Source organism: Bombina bombina, chromosome 2 (assembly GCF_027579735.1).
Source record: "Bombina bombina isolate aBomBom1 chromosome 2, aBomBom1.pri, whole genome shotgun sequence".
NCBI classification, from domain to species: Eukaryota; Metazoa; Chordata; class Amphibia; order Anura; family Bombinatoridae; genus Bombina; species Bombina bombina.
Genome location: NC_069500.1, coordinates 623,310,932 through 623,333,164, shown reverse-complemented (window position 1 = coordinate 623,333,164; position 22,233 = coordinate 623,310,932). Strand labels below are relative to the sequence as shown.

General features: G+C 37.4%; 1 protein-coding gene across 1 annotated transcript in view; it reads right to left on the bottom strand.

The window, feature by feature from the left end:
* Positions 1-22,233, bottom strand: part of KDM4C (lysine demethylase 4C) — a 1,488,570-nt gene that overhangs the window by 899,088 nt on the left and 567,249 nt on the right. The gene's annotated exons all lie outside the window — the stretch shown is intronic.

Below are 22,233 nucleotides of genomic sequence, written 5' to 3'. Positions count from 1 at the left end.
CAATTTTACACTTACTACTTGTCACCCACTCATTGTTTCACATATTTGCTTTTATCATATAGGATTGACACTGTCATTTTATTATATGTATTGATTTTTTATTGTATGTATTGATTTTTACATTTGCACAGAATTTGTTGCACTTGTATTCTAATTTAAGTGTTGCACAGATTGTTGACACCCTTGTTTTGATTTTTCTTCAGTATATATTTACCAGCTTGTGATACATAATTACGTATTTATGTTATATATATATTTCCTTTTGGTACCGCAGCTACCCTTGTAACAAGGGGTTAGTGTTAAAGATTCTCAATCGAGTGCGGCGTTTGTCAAGCACTCCCTCTTTTGAATCCTAACTGCGGCTGCTACACTGTTATGGATCCATAGCTCCACTGATATATACCGTGCTCCCATTTTTAGCACCCTATTTATCAGTCTCGTAGCCTAAAGAACAGTACCATCAAGCTCTGCATTTTTAGTTATTCCCATCGTGTTTTACGGGAGGTTAATTATACCCCACTCCTATCCATATGCTTTGGGACAGGGTCTAATAATACTAATGTGAGTTTTACATTATTATTTCCAATATCATTTTGAGTTACTTTATGTTATCTTATGGTAACATTGTTGCTAACGCAGCTAATATTTCTAGAGATTACTAGTTTATTTTATTTGTTTTTAAAATCTTCCTAGGAGATTTTAACCTCCATTGTTTTATACTAAATAAATATATTTTTAAAATCTATCATACTTGTGTGTAGTCCCCATCCTGAGAGACTCAAGTCCGTAGTCACAATCACCGAGGATGGTCTCAAGAAGGACATCACTTGGAATAGGTGATCTGGATAAAGCCACCAGGAGAGTGATTCTCTCGACAGGCTGTCGAGAGAAATCTGTTGAGACAGATCTAAATGATTGCAGTTCCACTGTCTCAGCATGCACAGCTGAAGAGGTCTGAGATGGAATCTGGCAAAGGGGATGATGTCCATGCAGGACACCATGAGACCAATTACCTTCATACACCGAGCCACAGATTGCCTGAAGGAGGTCTAGAGGGCAAGACAATTGGAAGTTAGCTTGTAAAATCTCTGGTCTGTAAGAAATATCCTCATAGATATGGAATCTATTATCGTACCCAGGAACTCCACTCTGGTACTGGGAATAAGAGAACTCTTCTAAGTTTATCTTCCATGAGATCAAAAAAGAGAAAGAAGAGCTTTTGAATAGTCCTCTGCCAGACGACAGGACAGTGCTTGAACCAAAATATCTTATAGTTGTTCAAAATGGAGACTGGAATCCTATTGCAAGTTTCTGGGGAGGCAGCACATAACAGACAAAGCACAAAGGAGATAATATACACACACTGTGTGTCACACAGATACTTTGAAGACGATTTTACAAATCACCATTCACGGTACTATTTTTAAATCTGCCTTGTTTGATACATTTGGACATTCTTGAACATTTTAATGTTTCTATTTTTGTTTGATTTCAATTATTTATTTTGTTGAGCATATGATTCATTGTTATTTAATTTTTAAGCATACGTCTCATCATTATTGTTATCATTATTAGCAACATATATTAGTGTAAAAGCAATTATAGATAATCAGAACAATTATTTTAGTGCATATATATTGTTAGCAAATATCATCATTACTACTTCTATTTTTATAGCCCAATCTGTCAATTAGAGGCGCTGCTTTATATTGGGTGTGTTGAACCGAAATATCGTCTAAGTACGGCGCCACTGCAATCCCTCTGGTTCTGGCCATTGTGAGCAGAGCCCCTAGAACCTTCGTAAAAACTCTTGGAGCAGTAGCTAGACCAAACAGAAGTGCAATGAACTGGAAGTGCTGGTCCAGGAACGCAAATCTTAGGAAGTGTTCCTAGTGTACAGGGACATAAAGGTAGGCATCCTTCCGGTCTATCGTGGTCATAAATTTTCCTTCCTGGATTAAAGGAAGAATGGACCTTATTGTCTCCATCTTGAACAAGGGGACAGACAGGAATTTGGTTAAACATTTTAGGTCCAGAATTGGATGAAAAATACCATCCTTCTTTGGGACCACAAACAGGTTTGAGTAGTATCACAGACCTCTCTCTGCTGGAGGTACTGGTACAATGACCCCCAGGGCGGAGAGATCCTTCACACACCCTAGAAAAGCCTCTCTTTTTTCTGGCCTTGAAGACAGGTTTGATAAGAGGAATCTGCCCCTGGGAGGATGAGACTTGAAACCTATCTTTTATCCCTGAGCGATGACCTCCAGTACCCATGGGTCTTGCACGTCCCCAAACCAAGCTTCTGAAAAGAATGACAGTCTGCCCCCGTAGTGATTATAAGGTTTGGAAGTGGTTGTAGGAACAGATTCTGTCTGATTAGACTGGCAAGTCATTATGTAGAATACATAGCATATACTCATGCAGGGATAGGCCCTCAATATCAATGACAAACATCTAGGTCATTAACTAGTAACGCTATAACAAGTAAAATATTTAAAACATTGTGGCTAATTAAGACAAACCGAAGACAAAAGGCTATGAACATATGAATATTGCCATCTAAAAATAAACTAGTGTCACCAATATAATGTTGATATGCACCTCTGATATATGGTTAGCGGATCCTCATGCAGAGCGCTAATCAAATACTGTCCCAGTTGGAGACTTCTAATAGTGAGTGGGAGAATATGTGTCCCTACCCTATGCCGAGTTTGTCCTGTTTAGTTGAGTCAGCTCACAATTGCATTCTACGAAGAATGGATTTCTCTTGTCTGTGTCTGATCGTAGGTTGCCTTTTCTCAGTGAAGAAGTGTCTACACACACCGCCATTCCAGATGGCACAGTACAGTTGTGAGTTATATATTTGAAATAGATCACTCTGTGGTAGCTTTCTAAGTAAGGCGACAGAGACCTTCGCCGTCAGCTTTGGGTCTACATGCCGCACATCCTGAATCCCATTAACTCTAGCACACTTATCTATCTTATCACCCGCCGCTACTCCCTCAGTGTCCACCGGATACTCCTGATGATCATATATATGACTAGAAAAGATAAGCAAGGTCTCCAGCACTTTGTCAAACCAACTTTATTCAGACACAAATATCGACGTTTCGGTGTCACAGCACCTTATTCATGCTTGATATTAATACAATGGCCATATTGCATCTTTAAATACCCAAATTTTGGCGCCCTCTCAAATTGTTGTGTGGAGAGGGCTCCCACTAGTGGCCAGATAATATACATACACGTACAAAACTTATGTACAAATTGAATCATTTAATTTGAATATATTACTAAGTCCTAAAGAATACATAGAATTTCACTAAAAAAATTACCTAATACTATATATGAAAATTTCATTTAACTACAATATACATATTGCCTATTAACTTTCACTGACATTTAATTAGTCATTTCATAAACATTTTACAAAAAAAAATTTTCATAGGAAATTAAAAAGATTTTTTTATATATATGTGCAGACAATTGAGAACAATTAAAAACAAGGGAAGGGCCTAGAACTACAGCAAAGGTACTTAATATTTGATAAGGCTAAAGATACTTAGAGAAACAGTCAAGTCACAGGAATAATTCAGAAAAATTCAGAAAAAATTCAGAAAAAACAGCTTAGATCAAATTCTCTGTTAAGCCCCTTAGGGTGCATACTATCTAATTTATGCACCCACCACATCTCTCTTTGTTTTAATAGACGCTCCCTATTCATGCCTCTTCTATTTGGGGGGATATGGTCTATTATTTGCCACCTAAGCTGGCTGATGTGGTGTCCTTTCTCCAAGAAATGGTTGGAGACAGGGGCATCCCTGTTGTTGCATCTAATATTGGACCTATGCTGACCAATGCGGTCTTTCACCTTGCGGGTGGTCTCACCTATATAGATGCAAGAACAGGGACACTTGATCAAGTATACCACGTGTGTGGTCTCACAGGTATAGTACCCCTTAATGGAAAACTTTTTTCCGCTTTGGGGATGATGGAAGAATGCTCCTTTTATTACCGAATGGCAGCTCATACAGCCAAGGCAGGGGAAAGTTCCCATATTTTTCTTGCCAATTAGCTGTTGTCTGGTTTGTCTGGTAGGGCCTATGTCAGTCCTCACAAGGAGATCCCTCAGGCTTTTTACTCTCTTGTGAGCCATGATGGGAGGCTCCTGGAGCTGAACTATATTGGAATTGCATTCCTTTAGGATGTACCAATTCTTACGGATAAGCCTAGCAACTTTGTCACTAAGAGGATTGTACTGGCTGACAAACACAAGCCTGTTTTCTTTAGATGTTCTTTCTTTCTTTTTATCCAAAGAGGCTATAGTGTCTTCAAGGAGTTTTTTGGGGTATCCTCTATCAATAAACTTTTTAGACATTTCTTTAAATCTTACCCTCCTTGTCTCTCCATCATCCACAATCCTATTAACCCTCAACAGTTGGCTCCTGGGGAGTGAATTTACCAATGGCCTAGGGTGAAAGCTGTTAAATTGCAGTATACTGTTTCTGTCTGTCTCTTTTCTATACAGGTCAAATTCAAGATGGTGGCCCTTCTTAAGAACTAACGTATCGAGGAAGGACACAGATTCCTCACTGATACTCACTGTAAAGAAAAGATCCCTTACTTCAGAATTTAAATCCTGTACAAAGTGCATGAGGGACTCAACGTCGCCCCACCATACGCCAAAAATATCGTCTATATATCTCCACCATACGGCTCCAAATTGTTTAAATAACTGGTTTTTATAGACGACATTCTCCTCAAACTCACACATGAAGAGATTGGCGTATGACGGGGCGACGCTAGAGCCCATGGCAGTCCCCCTCACCTGGACATACCAGCTGTCCTGAAAGATAAAATAACTCCAATATAGGACAATACGTAATAGATCTTCCAAAAATGATACTTCAATCTCATATATATATATGACTAGAGGTTCTCTCCTGGGGTTCGGCCGCATCCCCCAATCAGTAAGTGGAAAGAATAAGGGGAAGGCTCCCCACACTGCATGGATCTAACGATGGAGCTTCTGGATTATCTTGGTCTGGTGTCTGATATGGGTAATAGAGTGCAGCGTTCTGGTTGTAAATAAGCCTCCCACCACCTGTTGCCTCTGAGGTAGAAATATACTCCGATGAAAACCCTGGAGTAGGTTTTCAATGCTTTGTCGTAGCGATATTTAAAAATCTGCAAAAAGGGTATGTAGTGTAGCCGGGAAACTTTCCACATTTGAGGATTAAATGTTGTGTATAGGGTCAGTTTATCTCTCAAGGGGCTATTTCCGATATTGTAGCATGGAGGGAGTCTTGAAAAAGGCCCTATTGGTGGGCCGAAATGCGTTGACATATATGGTGAGTTACATTTTAATTAACTAGAGTTTTTTTACAAACGTTACTGCTCTATGTTGTACCATTTCTTTTTTTCACAGGTTTGGAATTTTTTGTTCTTTTTTGTTCGTATTAGAGCACTACCAAGAATCCAATTAACACTGTGTATCATTTTCACAATTGCTACACATTTTTTGGCTTGAGATTTTAAACCACCTTTGAGGAATTACTTTCAACACCATTTTTTCCACCATTGACTTTTTTATCCACAAATTTTTGTTATTACATTTGTTTTTGTTTTTTGTTCTTTTCACTTGGAATACACTACACATTTGGATCAGTTGGATCATAGGACATCTTTTCGCCTATTGGACTATTGGACTTGGTCTTTTATTGTCTTTTAAGTATTATTGTTTTTTTTAAGTATTTTCAAGTATTTTTAAATCTCACTAAATTTCACTTTTTCACAACACTGTATCAGAATTAGTAAGTTATAACACTCTCTGTACACACAGCATCATCTATACACCCATATTCATTGCTCCTGTTGTGTACCTCAGACCCCGGAGGGGTCACCCTTGTTTTTATCTGTTTTTTTATCTGTTTTTATTACTCTCATATTTGTCTCTTTGTTTTTATTAATTGTACCATGGATCCATGTATTTATATGCTTTTGTAACTCTTGTATCACTTGATTTTATTCATGAGATTAAATTATATTTTTATATACACACTTCTATCCCCTCTACACTCCTGATTTACTCTTGTTGACCTGGCCTTTCACTTAGGCGCTCCTTACATTTCCGTATTTCTTGCTGAGAAGTTAATGCAGAGAATGTTCAATGCAAAGTTCCAGATTCGACCTCTGTAGTATTTAATGAAGTTGCCCAACAGAGGCGTAACTAGAAACCACAGGGCCCAGGTGCAAGAATCTAAGAAGGGCCCCCCGACCCCCCCCAAAAAAAAAGGTGAATTTGATTACTTCTGCAAAAGGAGGTGCCCTGTGTCCACAGTCTGTTAGATGGTCTAACCCCTTATTACTGTATATAGTGACAGTTTAACCCACCAGTACTGTATATAGTGAGTTAGTGACACAGTCTGTAATCTGCCGGTGAGATGGCTGGCCTGACCCTACCGGCCCCAGTACTTTATAAAATGACCACAGTAGTCAGTGACATGGTCCAGCCTCCCCTAGGTTTGCCACCGTCCCTTAAAATACAGAACACTTATAAGTCTGTATATAGTGGTACTGTATAGTGACACTGTTTACCCCCTGTCCCCCCATGCTGTAGTAACAAGGTCTGTAATTTGCTGGTTCCACAAACATACACACACACACACATACATACATGCATGCATAAATACACACACAGTCACATATATACAAACATACACACATACACACACACATAAACACCAATGGGTAAAACAGAAACACTAACCCCTGTAGTCAGAGACACTAGTAAAGCATCATGTCACATTCACATATCATCAGTGCAGGCAGTGGCAGGTCAACGTTTGTTTATTGAGAAAGAAAAAAAACATTTTTTTTTCGCCCCTGACCAGATGTGTTGAGCTACCTCCCAGTAGTGCATTGCTGCACTGGAGCTTTCCTTAGCAATGTGTTTAATCCCTTAGCAAGGGTTAAACACATAGTCAAATGCAAGCTACAGTGCAATAATAAAATTATCTAACATATCACAGCATTTTTATGCACTTTTATATCCCAGGATCATAATTGTTACTGAACTCTTTCTAGATGTTTTGGAAATATCTTCTTGTCAATGTAAGTGTAACTTTATTTTACCTACTAAAACTTTAATAGGTTTTCTGTTAAACTAATTAAAAAATTAAAGAAAAAATTCTAAAAACAAATCCTGCGCTCTGTTGACAAAATATTGACATAAACAATTGTGACAATTTATCGAACCTTTCGCAAAGTCTGTGATCTGTTATGAAAACATTTAGAAGAATTGCTAAAAAAATATAAAATCTTATAAAGTGATTGGCTCAGTCAGTCTAGGAGTAAATGTATATGTGTCCCTAATTGGCCATAACAGAAAAAATAAGATAAACATACTTCACAGACTTTTTAAGGGCTACAAAACAGTGGACATTTTGAGCTACAAAACACACACATCTGTGTGTGTGAGTGTATCTATGTCTATCTTATCCATCTGTATGTATGTGTATCTATATCTATCTGTATGTATGTATGTATGCATGCATGTGTATCTATGTCTATATTATCCATCTGTATGTATGTATGTGTATCTATATCTATCTCATCTATCTGTATGTATGTATGCATGTATGTGTATCTATGTCTATCTTATCCATCTGTATGTATGTATGTATGTATGTGTATCTATAGCTATCTTATCTATCTTTATGTATGTATGCATGTATGTGTATCTATGTCTATCTTATCCATCTGTATGTATGTATGTGTATCTATAGCTATCTTATCTATCTGTATGTATGCATGTATGTATGCATGTATGTGTATCTATGTCTATCTTATCCATCTGTATGTATGTATGTGTATCTATATCTATCTGTATGTATGTATGTATGCATGTATGTGTATCTATATCTATCTTATCTATCTGTATGTATGTATGTATGCATGTATGTGTATCTATATCTATCTTATCTATCTGTATGTATGTATGTGTATCTATATCTATCTTATCCATCTGTATGTATGTGTATCTATATCTATCTGTATGTATGTATGTATGTATGTATGTATGTGTATCTATATCTATATTATCCATCTGTATGTATGTATGTGTATCTATATCTATCTGTATGTATGTATGCATGTATGTGTATCTATGTCTATCTTATCCATCTGTATGTATGTATGTGTATCTATATCTATCTGTATGTATGTATGCATGTATGTGTATCTATATCTATCTTATCTATCTGTATGTATGTATGTATGCATGTATGTGTATCTATATCTATCTTATCTATCTGTATGTATGTATGTGTATCTATATCTATCTTATCCATCTGTATGTATGTGTATCTATATCTATCTGTATGTATGTATGTATGTATGTGTATCTATATCTATCTTATCCATCTGTATGTATGTATGTATGTATGTGTATCTATATCTATCTTATCTATCTGTATGTATGTATGTGTATCTATATCTATCTTATCCATCTGTATGTATGTGTATCTATATCTATCTGTATGTATGTATGTATGTATGTATGTATGTATGTATGTATGTGTATCTATATCTATCTTATCCATCGGTATGTATGTATGTGTATCTATATCTAGAATCTAGATCACTGGGGGATCCAACTAAAACATTCAGACACTGCTGGTAAGTTTAGTCTATTGCAAGACTGCAGAAAAAACGTCATTACCCCTGTAATACCTGATATTGTAGGCTGCAATCTCCATTACATGTTTATAAATTCAAACTGGAAAGCTCCATGGGAGACAAGTACAAAAACAAAGCCTGTCTACTAGTCCTTTGTCTACTAACATAAATAATATACTTCAAATCACCGTGACCAGCGCAGCCCCCCCCAGCCCCCCTTCAGTCTGACAGACAGTGACTCTGAGCTGAGTGAGCTCACCGTGAGTGACTGTGCCCCCCCAGCCCCCTTCAGTCTGACAGACAGTGACTCTGAGCTGAGTGAGCTCACCGTGAGTAACCGTGCCCCCCCCCCCCCGCGGCCCCCCCTCAGTCTGACTCTGAGTAGCTCACATTGCCCCCGGGCCTGCGGCCCCCCTCCCTCTGTGTGAGCAGCTTTAAGCTTATCTAAAACCTGTTTGGGAGACCTGCTGGGCCCGGTCGCAATGGCGACCTTCGCATCACCATTAGTTACACCCCCTGTTGCCCCAATAATACTATATAGAAGGATCTCTAGTAGATTTTGGATTTAAAGCCAAAATCACCAAAAAAACGAATTAGGACCAGGAGCTCCCAAAATGTACGTCTAGCCGCTCCGGCAGTTGGCTCCGCCCCCCCCTGAGAAAATCAAAGTTTAATTTTAAAGGGACATTAAACTGCTGGGCACAACTACCCTAGAATAGTAACTATTGTATATCATCCTTTTCCTGCAGATCTTTTCAAATGTGTTCTCCTGTTTTATTCGCTTAAAGGTGCCAGATACTGAAGCTCCGCCACTTTGTACTGGGGCTTAAGTATTCTCACAGCCTGTGATACAAGCAGAGCACACTCACAGATCAGGAATATTGTCTATTTTTTTACAACTGCGTAAACTGCTTCAAATTAGGGTGCATGATACAAAGCCAGATCTGTACATTATTGCTGTATTGCTCTATATGACGGTTGAGTGTTTTTTTAAAAATATTTTCTGGAACTGTAAAACTAAAAAATGTAAAGCTCACTTGCTGTATTATGCACACTAACCTGAAGCACGTTATATATGTAAAAAAGTGGACAAATATCACTGATCTGTGAGTGTCCACAGCTTCTGTCAAAGGCTGTGGGAATACCTGAGCACCAAGATGGCAGCCCCCAGGACAAAGAGATGGAGCTTCAGTATCTTACACTATTAAACTTTTAAAACAGGAGAACAAATTTGTAAAGAGCTGCAAGAACAGGATGAAATACATTTATAGTGCATTTTTTGTTACGGTTTTCAGCGCCATCCACACATATGTTCTGTGGGCCCTATGCTCCATGATTTAAGATCAGGGAACTGTGGGTAGTGTGTACTGTGACTGTGTAGACTTTAAGTGATTGTAAAGTTTAAAGAATTAAAGCTCTGTTTCTAAAAATACTCTTAAAAACAGGGGCACTTTAATTTATTAGACTTTACAAACACACTTTTTTTTAATTTTTTTATTTTTTTTTTAAATACCATTTCGCTAGGGTAAATATCCTGCCATCCTCCGCCTGCATCTCAGGCTGTATTTTGCATATCCATGACGAATCTGCCTTCCTCCAATTGCTTCTTGCCCCATGAGCTGGACGCTAATGGGAGGCACTAAACGATTGGAGGAATCCGGATTCATCATCAAGCTGTAAAATACAGAAGGAGAAGCGGTCTGTTTACCCTAACAAAATGTTAAGATTAAAAAAAAAAAGGGAGTTAGTAAAGTTTAATTAATAAAAGTGCCCTTGTTTTTAAGAGTACTTTTGATACTGGGCTTTAATTCTTTAAACTTAACAATCAATGTAATACGTGTTATGCAAGCCTCTGATGACTCTTTGAGAAGGTGTAGTGTTTTAATACTCACAGCATATGTGTGTAATGCCTCTGAAAAACAGTAATCATATTAATAGAAGCATTTCTGCTAATGGAAGTATATTGCAAAAATGCTTCTATTTAAACAGAAATGCTCTCATGCACATTTCAATATTGACCTTTCTATACATAAGTGAAAAAGTGCATTCACATATACTAGTCATCATCAATAGTGCTTTGGCTATCAGTCATGAGTCAGTCATTTAGTTTTGAAGATTTCTGAAAATCCTTGTAAGAAGCTGCTTGAATATTATGCAATAGCTGTGTTTCTTATTTATTTTCCATGTGTTATCTACTCAAAAGCAAGCATGTGTTTGTCAGAGGGGCATTGTTCTGCATTGTATCTGTTCCATATGCCTATTAAAATATATTCCATTTGTTTTTCTCTCTGCATGAAATCCTAATACATTACCATGCAAAAAATATGAATTAGTCCATGTACACAAATTCATGTGTCCACTGAAAAAATGATTGGACACTTCTCCACATTGTGGTCATGTGGTTTCCATTGGAATGTTCTATATTGCTCCAGTAGGCAAATTTTGAGAACTCCTAGCTACCTGTGCTGCACGATTCCACATTCAATCTTCAACCTTCTCCAGCTCAATGGTTTGTATGAATTTAATTTTACAACCAAAAAAACACTTTTTCCTTTTACATAATTATGATTATATATTCAATTTATTCATATAGTTTACATGCAAGCTCTAAGTCAATTTATAGCTTTGTTTCCAAAAGTGGAATGAGGAAAAAAAATATATATATTTATAAATACATTTTCTCAAAAACTATGGCATGTGATTGCCCTCTGCTGGAAACATTGAAAACTTAAGACAAACAACAGTCTTGCTATTCCCTGTTTTTCTCATTATTCAACTACAGATATAATAGCACCTTTGATGTCAAGTCATTTCACACCACTGTACTAAAGCTATCTTTAGCCTTTTGCCATAATTTTTATGTAAATATACAAACGCAAATGTTTAAACAGACTAAGCCTTGCTAGAACAAATATCACTTTATTTTGTAAGAAATGTCCAATATTTTCAAAAAGCAATCACATAGAACGCAAACAAAAAGTAATTTTTACACTATGTTTTCTAAATATTTTTTAAAAAAAAAACACAGGCCTAGATTTAGAGTTTTGTCGGTAAAGACCTGCGTAGCTAACGCAGCTTTTTTTCCTACCGCTGCTTCCAAACAACGCTGGTATTGAGAGTTGTCTGAGGGGCTGAGTTAGGCTCCAAAAAGGGTGCGTTGAGCCGAATTTACCGCCACTTCAACCCTCAATACCAGCGTTGCTTACGGTAGCGGTAAGCTGGCAAAACGTGCTTCATGCACGATTCCCCCATAGGAAACAATGGGGCAGTTTGGTATGAAAAAAAACCTAACACCTGCAAAAAAGCAGCGTTAAGCTCCCAACGCAGCCCCATTGTTTCCTATGGGGAAACACTCTCTAAGTCTGCACCTAACACCCTAACATGTACCCCGAGTCTAAACACCCCTAACCTTACACTTATTAACCCCTAATCTGCTGCCCCCGCTATCGCTGACACCTGCATTTTATTATTAACCCCTAATCTTCCGCTCCAGACACCGCCACCACCTACATTATCCCTATGAACCCCTAATCTGTTGCCCCTAACATTGCTGACACCAACATAATATTTATTAACCTCTAATCTGCCCCCCCAACATCGCCGCTACCTAACTACACTTATTAACCCCTAATCTGCCGACCGGACCTCGCCGCCACTATAATAAATGTATTAACCCCTAAACCGCCGCACTCCCGCCTCGCAAATACTATAATAAATAGTATTAACCCCTAATCTGCCCTCCCTAACATCGCCGCCGCCGCCGCCTAACTTCAAGTATTAACCCCTAATCTGCCGACCGGACCTCGCCGCTACTCTAATAAATGCATTAACCCCTAAAGCTAAGTCTAACCCTAACCCTAACACCCCCCTAAGTTAAATATAATTTTAATCTAACGAAATAAATTATCTTATTAACTAAAGTATTCCTATTTAAAACTAAATACTTACCTGTAAAATAAACCCTAATATAGCTACAATATAACGAATAATTATATTGTAGCTACTTTAGGATTTATATTTATATTACAGGCAACTTTGTATTTATTTTAACTAGGTACAATAGCTATTAAATAGTTATTAACTATTTAATAGCTACCTAGTTAAAATAATTACAAAATTACCTGTAAAATAAATCCTAACCTAAGAATACAATTAAACCTAACACTACACTATCAATAAATTAAATAAATTACCTACAATTACATACAATTAAATAAACTAAACTAAATTACAAATAAAACAAACACTAAATTACAAAAAATAAAAAAAAGATTACAAGAATATTAGGCTAATTACACCTACTCTAAGCCCCCTAATAAAATAAAAAAAGCCCCCCAAAATAATAAAGATCCCTACCCTATTCTAAATTAAAAAGTAATCAGCTCTTTTACCAGCCCTTAAAAGGGCTTTTTGCGGGGCATGCCCCAAAGTAATCAGCTCTTTTGCCTGTAAAAAAAAAATACAACCCCCCACATTAAAACCCACCACCCACATACCCCTACTCTAACCCAAACCCCCCTTAAATAAACCTAACACTACCCCCTTGAAGATCTCCCTACCTTGAGTCGTCTTCACCCGATGGGGCAGAAGAGGACATCCAGACCGGCAGAAGTCTTCATCCTATCCGGGCAGAAGAGGACATCCGGAACGGCAGACATCTTCATCCAAGCGGCATCTTCTATCTTCATCCATCCGGAGCAGAGCGGAGCCATCTTCTTTCCAGCCAACGCGGATCCATCCTCTTCAACCGCCGCCTACTCGCCGAATAAAGGTTCCTTTAAATGACGTCATCCAAGATGGCGTCCCTTGAATTCCGATTGGCTGATAGGATTCTATCAGCCAATCGGAATTAAGGTAGGAAAAATCTGATTGGCTGATTGAATCAGACAATCAGATTCAAGTTCAATCTGATTGGCTGATCCAATCAGCCAATCAGATTGAGCTCGCATTCTATTGGCTGTTCCTATCAGCCAATCGGAATTCGAGGGACGCCATCTTGGATGACGACATTTAAAGGAACCTTCATTTGGCGAGTAGGCGTCGGTTGAAGAGGATGAATCTGCGTCGGCTGGAAAGAAGATGGCTCCGCTCCGGATGGATGAAGATAGAAGATGCCGCTTGGATGAAGATGTCTGCCGGTCCGGATGTCCTCTTCTGCTCGGATAGGATGAAGACTTTTGCCGGTCTGGATGTCCTCTTTTGCCCCATCGGATGAAGACTTCGGTCCGGCTGGGTGAAGACGACTCAAGGTAGGGAGATCTTCAGGGGGGTAGTGTTAGGTTTATTTAAGGGGGGGTTTGGGTTAGAGTAGGGGTATGTGGGTGGTGGGTTTTAATGTTGGGGGGTTGTATTTTTTTTTACAGGCAAAAGAGCTGATTACTTTGGGGCATGCCCCGCAAAAAGCCCTTTTAAGGGCTGGTAAAAGGGCTGATTACTTTTTAATTTAGAATAGGGTAGGGACCTTTATTATTTTGGGGGGCTTTTTTATTTTATTAGGGGGCTTAGAGTAGGTGTAATTAGCCTAATATTCTTGTAATCTTTTTTTATTTTTTGTAATTTAGTGTTTGTTTTTTTATGTAATTTAGTTTAGTTTATTTAATTGTATGTAATTGTAGGTAATTTATTTAATTAATGTATTGATAGTGTAGTGTTAGGTTTAATTGTAACTTAGGTTAGGATTTATTTTACAGGTAATTTTGTAATTATTTTAACTAGGTAGCTATTAAATAGTAAATAACTATTTAATAGCTATTGTACCTAGTTAAAATAAATACAAAGTTGCCTGTAAAATAAATATAAATCCAAAAATAGGTGTAATTAGCCTAATATTCTTGTAATCTTTTTTTTATTTTTTGTAATTTAGTGTTTGTTTTATTTGTAATTTAGTTTAGTTTATTTAATTGTATGTAATTGTAGGTAATTTATTTAATTTATTGATAGTGTAGTGTTAGGTTTAATTGTATTCTTAGGTTAGGATTTATTTTACAGGTAATTTTGTAATTATTTTAACTAGGTAGCTATTAAATAGTTAATAACTATTTAATAGCTATTGTACCTAGTTAAAATAAATACAAAGTTGCCTGTAATATAAATATAAATCCTAAAGAAGCTACAATATAATTATTCGTTATATTGTAGCTATATTAGGGTTTATTTTACAGGTAAGTATTTAGTTTTAAATAGGAATACTTTATTTAATAAGATTTAATTTATTTTGTTAGATTAAAATTATATTTAATTTAGGGGGTGTTAGGGTTAGGCTTAGCTTTAGGTGTTAATACATTTATTATAGTAGCGGCGAGGTCTGGCTGGCAGATTAGGGGTTAATACTTGAAGTTAGGTGGCGGCGATGTTAGGGAGGGCAGATTAGGGTTTAATACTATTTATTATAGTGTTTGTGAGGCGGGAGTGCGGCAGTTTAGGGGTTAATACATTTATTATAGTAGCGGTGAGGTCTGGTCGGCAGATTAGGGGTTAATAAGTGTAGGTAAGGTAGCGGCGACGCTGGGGGGGGAGATTAGGGGTTAATAAATATTATGTAGGTGTCGGTGATGTTAGTGGCAACAGATTAGGGGTTCATAGGGATAATGTAGATGGCGGCGATGTGCGGTCGGCAGATTAGGGGTTAAAAATATTTATTATAGTGGCGGCGATGTGGGGGGACCTCGGTTTAGTGGTACATAGGTAGTTTATGGGTGTTAGTGTACTTTAGAGAACTGTAGGTAAGAGCTTTATATACCGGCGTTAGCCCATAAAGCTCTTAACTACAGCCTTTCCATGGGCAGTAAGAGTCTTGTCGGTAGAGGGTCTACCGCTCACTTCAGCCAAGACTCTAAATACCAGCATTAGGAAGATCCCATTGAAAAGATAGGATACGCAATTGGCGTAAGGGGATCTGCGGTATGGAAAAGTTGCGGCTGGAAAGTGAGCGTTAGACCCTTTCCTGCCTGACTCTAAATACCAGCGGGCGGCCAAAAGCAGCGTTAGGACCCCTTAATGCTGCTTTTGACGGCTAACGCAGAACTCTAAATCTAGGCGACACTTTTTTTGATACTGGTTAAATCATAATTCAACTACCCAAAATACCAAAATATAGGATTCCATACCGTTATAAAAAAAATAGCTATCTAAAAATTTGAAGAAAAAACAAACACATTTCCGTCACTTTGCACAATCTTGCCTTGTATGCAGAAAAGAATATGAATAAAATATCTAACCATAAGCACCATTCCCGCTAAGACGCACAACATCATTCTTCAAGGTAGAGGTGAGCAAAAGACTTTTTAAGGGTGTGCACAGCAATTGGACTCTGTGTACTTTTAGTTTTTTTGTATTTATTTGTTATGAAGATTTTTTTTTGGATTGCTGCTGCCTGCTGACTCGCCAGAGTGCTATTAAAGAGCAAAATAACATTCGGCAGCTTGGGAGTGTGTTCTGCCAATGATGATTACCTTTATTCCTTGTTTTTTTCTCTATCTCTCAATCGTTTGTTTAGGTCTCAGACCTAAACAAACAATTGAGGTGCAGACAAAACAAGGCAAAAAAAGATATTAACAAGGGTATTAATAAAATACTGTATGTGCCATTCAATATAGATCTGCAAGAATCATATCTACCACAGATGTTTTCTTCTGCTTGAGAGTTCTTTGCATGTGACAGGATCTGTGCCCTTGTGTGGCTGTGTGAAAGCCTGTGTGTGGGAGTGTCCGAGTGTCAGTGTGTGAGCACGTGTGTGAAAGTCTATATGTGAGTTTGTGTATGTGTTCTATTACCTTTAAAACATATTTGAATTTGACTACACTCAAGAACAAAGTACACACACACTTTATTCACTTGGCAAAAAATTGCAGTCAAAACATTTTGCAAACAGTGCTCAGAAAAATTAGTAAGGAACAATGACCATAAGCATATGAGATTAACCACATTTCTAATTTTCTAGAGGAGGAGCATCTAATTTGGAAACTGAACAAATGCTTCTACCCCTGTCCAAACTCAATTACCATAGTAAAACTAATTTAAAAAACTGACAAGTATAATACTTAGACCCAAAAGTCATCCTATAAAGAATTTCCCAAAATGTTGTTTACTCTTACTCTTAACCAGATCTCCAACTTATCTGCATATCTGAAATGTTCAATAAGCGGAGAGTAAAAAGGAATCATAAACCCTGACATCAAAAACACAGCACACGGTGGCTAATGGTTGCTGTCAGGTGATAGTTATTTCTATAAAGATCACTTAACAGCTTTAGGGATATGATACCCCTAATTTGAATAGTGGTACCCTCTCCTCCTCTTTCAAATAAAGGGTCTTATGATATAGTTCTTTGCCGAAAGCAGAGGTAAAGGCCTCTTTAGAGTTTTTATCACTGATGTCACAATCACACAGAAGCAGGACAAACATGGGATCACTCTTTTAAAAGTGCAGGATTGCTAATTTCATACTATTCTGTTCCATATACACATTTTATCAGGTAATTACTGATACTGAAAGATGTGATCCCTTATTTGAAAGAAATACCTCTCCTCTATCAAGAGATGTCACACCCCATTTTAATACTTTTATGAGACATCTAATTTGTAAAGGGTAATGCCTCTTAGACAAACATCAGGCAAGTTCGTGGCAGACATCTTAGACTAGCACAGAGAGAAGTCTACAAAAATCTTTATTTGTGAACTTGCTACAAAAAAGTAAAACAATTCCCTAAATGTATCTAAATCAGCAGTCAATATGAAAAATAGCATCACCACCAAGATAAAAGTATCCTAAAGCTTTATAAGGCCAACACAAAATGACAATGTTTTGGACTAATGTCCTTAATTATGTCTCATGAGACATGATTAAGGACTTTAGTCCAAAACGTTGTAATTTTGTGTGGGCCTAATAAAGCATTTGGACACTTATCTTTGATGTGCTGCTATTTTTCATATGTGAAACAAAAAGAAAGGGCGCCTCCTAGTGTAGCCAGTATATATTGGATCAAATGAGATATAGATTTTATACTCACATTTAATTAAGGCAAAGATAATGCCTAGATGAGCAGTCTGGAAACTTAGCAGTGTCCCAGTTGACTGTGCATCAGAATGCAAGGGCAGCTCCTCTTAGTAGATTCCCAAAATCATCTGAAAAAATAGAAAGATATACAGAGGGCGACTCCTAGTGCAGATCAGTAAGCTAAGTGTGTACCCACCAGCTTAACCCTTCAGAGATATACTCACAAAGTCCTTTTGTGTGCTTTATACTTTGTGAGTATATCTCTGAAGGGTTAAGCTGGTGGGTACACACTTAGCTTACTGATCTGCACTAGGAGTCGCCCTCTGTATATCTTTCTATTTTTCATATGTATTATATTTGGGAATGTGCTGTACCCTGAAAGCTTGCACACCTAACCCAGAAAGATACCCAGGTGCTTGGTATATCAACAGATTACAAGTAAGCGGTATTTAGCAATCAAGCGCTAATACCACTCTAAGTAAACTGCTGATGCGTGCAGGATAGCACACGTTTTAAAAGTTAGAAATAAACAGTTATAGCAAAAGGAAAACCAAGGAAGTCCTATGACTAAGTTCCACACGGCACGAAACGCGTAAGGACACGCCCCTTTTCTTTCCTCGTGTTTGTTCTTTTTGTCATGCCGGAATAAAGAAATCTTTTTTATCAGGATACCTTTGTGTGTTGCCTTCCTTTGTTTCTTTGCTACTGATGTGGGCATGCTCTACCCTGTCTTTTGGCTTGCACATCGGTACTTTCACTGTATGGACTGCAGTGTCCTTTGCTGCTTTATGAGACTTATAGGAAGTTGCCGACCTGCCTTGTTGTTCCTGGAGCTACGCTACCCCTTTCTACTCTCAAAAGGGAAACCCATTGCTCACTAACTGTAGGACTTCAGATATCACAACAGCACTAACTTCTCCCTATATGCATAAAACCTAACCTGACACTGTGTTCAACCTACAGCGCTAACCTCAAAGTGAGATAAATATTTTACATTCCAAAATTCTTCACATAGTGTAAAAGTTTATTTTTATTTCTAAATATTTAAGGTATGTATGTATGTATGTGTATATATATATATAAAATAGTCCTTTCCATTCAAACACCTTGTCATATACCATATACCTTTTAAACCTTATAATTTTGATATGAATCATTTTTTTTAGATAGTGCATATGAGTTTAATACATTATTTTAATGTATTTATGTTGTGTTTGGGGCAACTTTATATATAGCCCTAACCCTTTACACAAGGTCTTCAGTCCTGCTAACCAAACAAGCGCAAATGTAGTTTGCTCTTGTGCGGTTGAGTTTACTTTCAACTTGTTATATGAGTGCAAGTTAGCGTGGGCTCAATTTTGCAGTAAAACACCTGCGCTAACGATAGCGCCCCAATTCTAATCTAGCCTAATATTGATAATATAAAATAAACCCCAATGCAATATATTTTTATATCACTTTCAATCAAATGACTAATAATGATGGTACAAGAATTCACATATATATGTTAGTTAAGAAATGTTACAATGGCTGTGATAAATGTGCTATTAAACAGCATAAGAAACAACTTCAATTACAAATCAACACAATATACGCTCAAGAAAAATTACATTAATAAGGACATCAATAAAGACAATGAGAACTGAAACCTCCATTTTAACAATATTAATATTAGGTTGACATTAGGTCTTTGTTGGACCTACAGATGTAAATAGAAAATTAGTATAGGAATACAAGTATTGCTGATGGATCTGTTTCAAGTAATAGAAGTGTAATGGCTAATTTTTCTGTAATTTAAGATATAAAATGATGACGACAAGTGAGGAGAAGAGGAAAGATGCAGAACTACAAAGCAAAGTTTTATATTGTTGCATTAAAAAAACATACATTTATACTAGATTGATATGTGTGGGGTCTGCAAGAGGTGTCTCCAGTAAACTAAATTACATGATTACCATTTACTGCATGAAATAGTTAGATTGTTATATACTACTCCAATTTCGAAAAAGTTGGGACAGTATGGAAAATGCAAAAAAACAAACAAAAAGTCATTTTAAAATTCAATTCACCCTGTACTATATTGAAAACACAATGATGTGAAACAGATGAGGCAATCATGTAATCTTAGTATATAAGGAGCATCCAAAAAAGGGCTAGTCTTTCAAGAGCAAGGATGGGTGAAGACTCGCCAATCTGCCAACAAATGCGTCAGCGAATAATCCAACATTTCGAGAACAACATTCCCCAAAAACAAATTGGTAGGATTATGGGCATTTCACCTTCTACAGTACACAATATAATTAAAAGATTCAAGAAATCCTGTCAAATCTCGATACGTAAAGGGCAAGGCCGAAAACTACTTCTGAATGCTCGAGATTTCTAAACCCTCAGACGTTACTGTCTCAAACAGAAATTTCCCAAGCGGCCACTCCGAACTCACCATGGCGTGCTCCTGATCGGCTCTCACTAATGACGTCAGACGCCAGATGTGTAGATGCACATGGGCCGAGTGCAATGCTGGGGAAAGCAGTAAACCAACTGCAGTAAGCAGATCAAGTAGAAATTCCAGCAGCATAGCAGCAAATATTTAAACAAGAAGTTTATTTCTTCACAACAAACAGGTACAGCACATGGATTAAATGCCTGACGCATTTCGCGCCCCCTAGCAGCGCTTCATCATAGACTAAGGATATTACACCAGTGACTATCTTATATAACGGTCACAGTTAATTACCGTATTAACTCTATAATGTGATACATCATTATAACACACACACACACACCATTAAAAACAGTAAATATCACAGATTATTCAAGTCCTATTTTTGCTGAATATCAAATTAAGAGAAAAATAAACATACATATACTTATGCAAATCAGTCACCCAGATATTTATAACCGCAACAATAGCAATAACAACCAAATAATTTAAATTATAAACCCCCTCAAAATATTTAGATGGTATTCAAATACAGGAATAACACTAGCAATAATAAGGGTATGTCTCAAAACCCATCAATCTGTAATGGATATCCTAAATGGGCTCGGGAACAGTTTAGTAAACCTTTGTCAGTCACCACCATTCACTGCTGCATCCACAGATGCAAGTTAAGACTTTGCTATGCAAAGCAGAAGCCATACATCAACACTGTCCAGAAGCGCTGCCAACTTATCTGGGCTCTGTCTCATCTGAGATAGACAGTAGCACAGTGGAATTGTGTTTTGTTGTCCGATGAGCCAACATTTCAAATAGTTTTTGGAATAAACAGCCATTGTGTTCTCCACGCCAAAGAGGAAAAGGACCATCCAAGCTGTTAACAGCATCAGGTCCACAAGCCAGCGTCTGTCATAGTATAGGGGGTGTCAGTGCCCATAGCATAGGAAACTTGCACATCTTTGAGGGCACTATTAATTCAGAAAGACATGTATACATTTTGGAGCAACATATGCTGCCAACCAGACGTCTTTTCCAGGGACGTCCCTGCATTTTCCAGCAGGACAACGTCAAACCACATTCTGACTGCATGGTTCGCACTGCCTCCTCTACCTTATTTAGTTAAATTGTTGGCCTTATGTGGCAATTTTGTAGACAGACCTAATAGTTTGTTTTTCTGGGGCAATCTTCTCTTGGGAAGCACTGAGTAGATCCTGAGGGCTATATTTCCCTTGACTAAAATCTGGATACTGCTGTTCCGGTATTAGCCATGAGAAAGACAGGTCTTTCTACAACAAATCTTATCGAAAGATTATTTGCTAAATACTAGTTAATCTTGTATCTGTCATTAGAGGAGACAGTGACTGTTCTACTGAGATATTTTTAATATATTTTTAATTATTGGATGGCATGGTCCATCAATTTAATTTTACTTTATTAAATGTTAAGTTTTAATACCACACTTCTTTACACAGTACATATTCTATATATAACCATCCTCCATGAGTGTGCCATATTATGCTTCCTTTCTTTACCTTTATTAACTACGTCATATTTTTTGGCATGAGGCACTGCCCACCTTAACATACATAGGATTATTTAAGGGGGATTTGTTAGGACAGTTATCATTACCCCTCCTTCCCTATGGGTATCTAGGGGTCTCTTACTACTATTTTCCATACTGTCCCAACTTTTTCAGAATTGGGATTGTATATCGATTTCAAGTACCTCAGAAGAGAAAGAAGAAGAAAAAAATAAGGTAGGGGGGAGTTGGAGGAGGGAAGGGGAGAGAAGGGAAGGAAGTGAATGGTTATCAAACTTATGTTTTCTGATATCCAGGTGTCTCATCCCATCACAAATAGAATCACGAGGGAAAGAGTTCCATCTAGGGTGTCCAAACATCAAATTAAAGGTCAATTTTATTATGTATCTGAAAGGCATATCGCTCCATCATTTTAATATAATTCATAACTCTAAAAAATTTTGAAAATGTCGGGGAAGAAGATGTTTTCCAATTTATCTCAATAGTTAACTAAAGTCGTCAGGTGCAAGCATCAGTGAAGGATCTTGTGAGTTTTATTGTCATTTTCGAAAATCCCAAGTGCAGGAGAGCCACCTCAGTC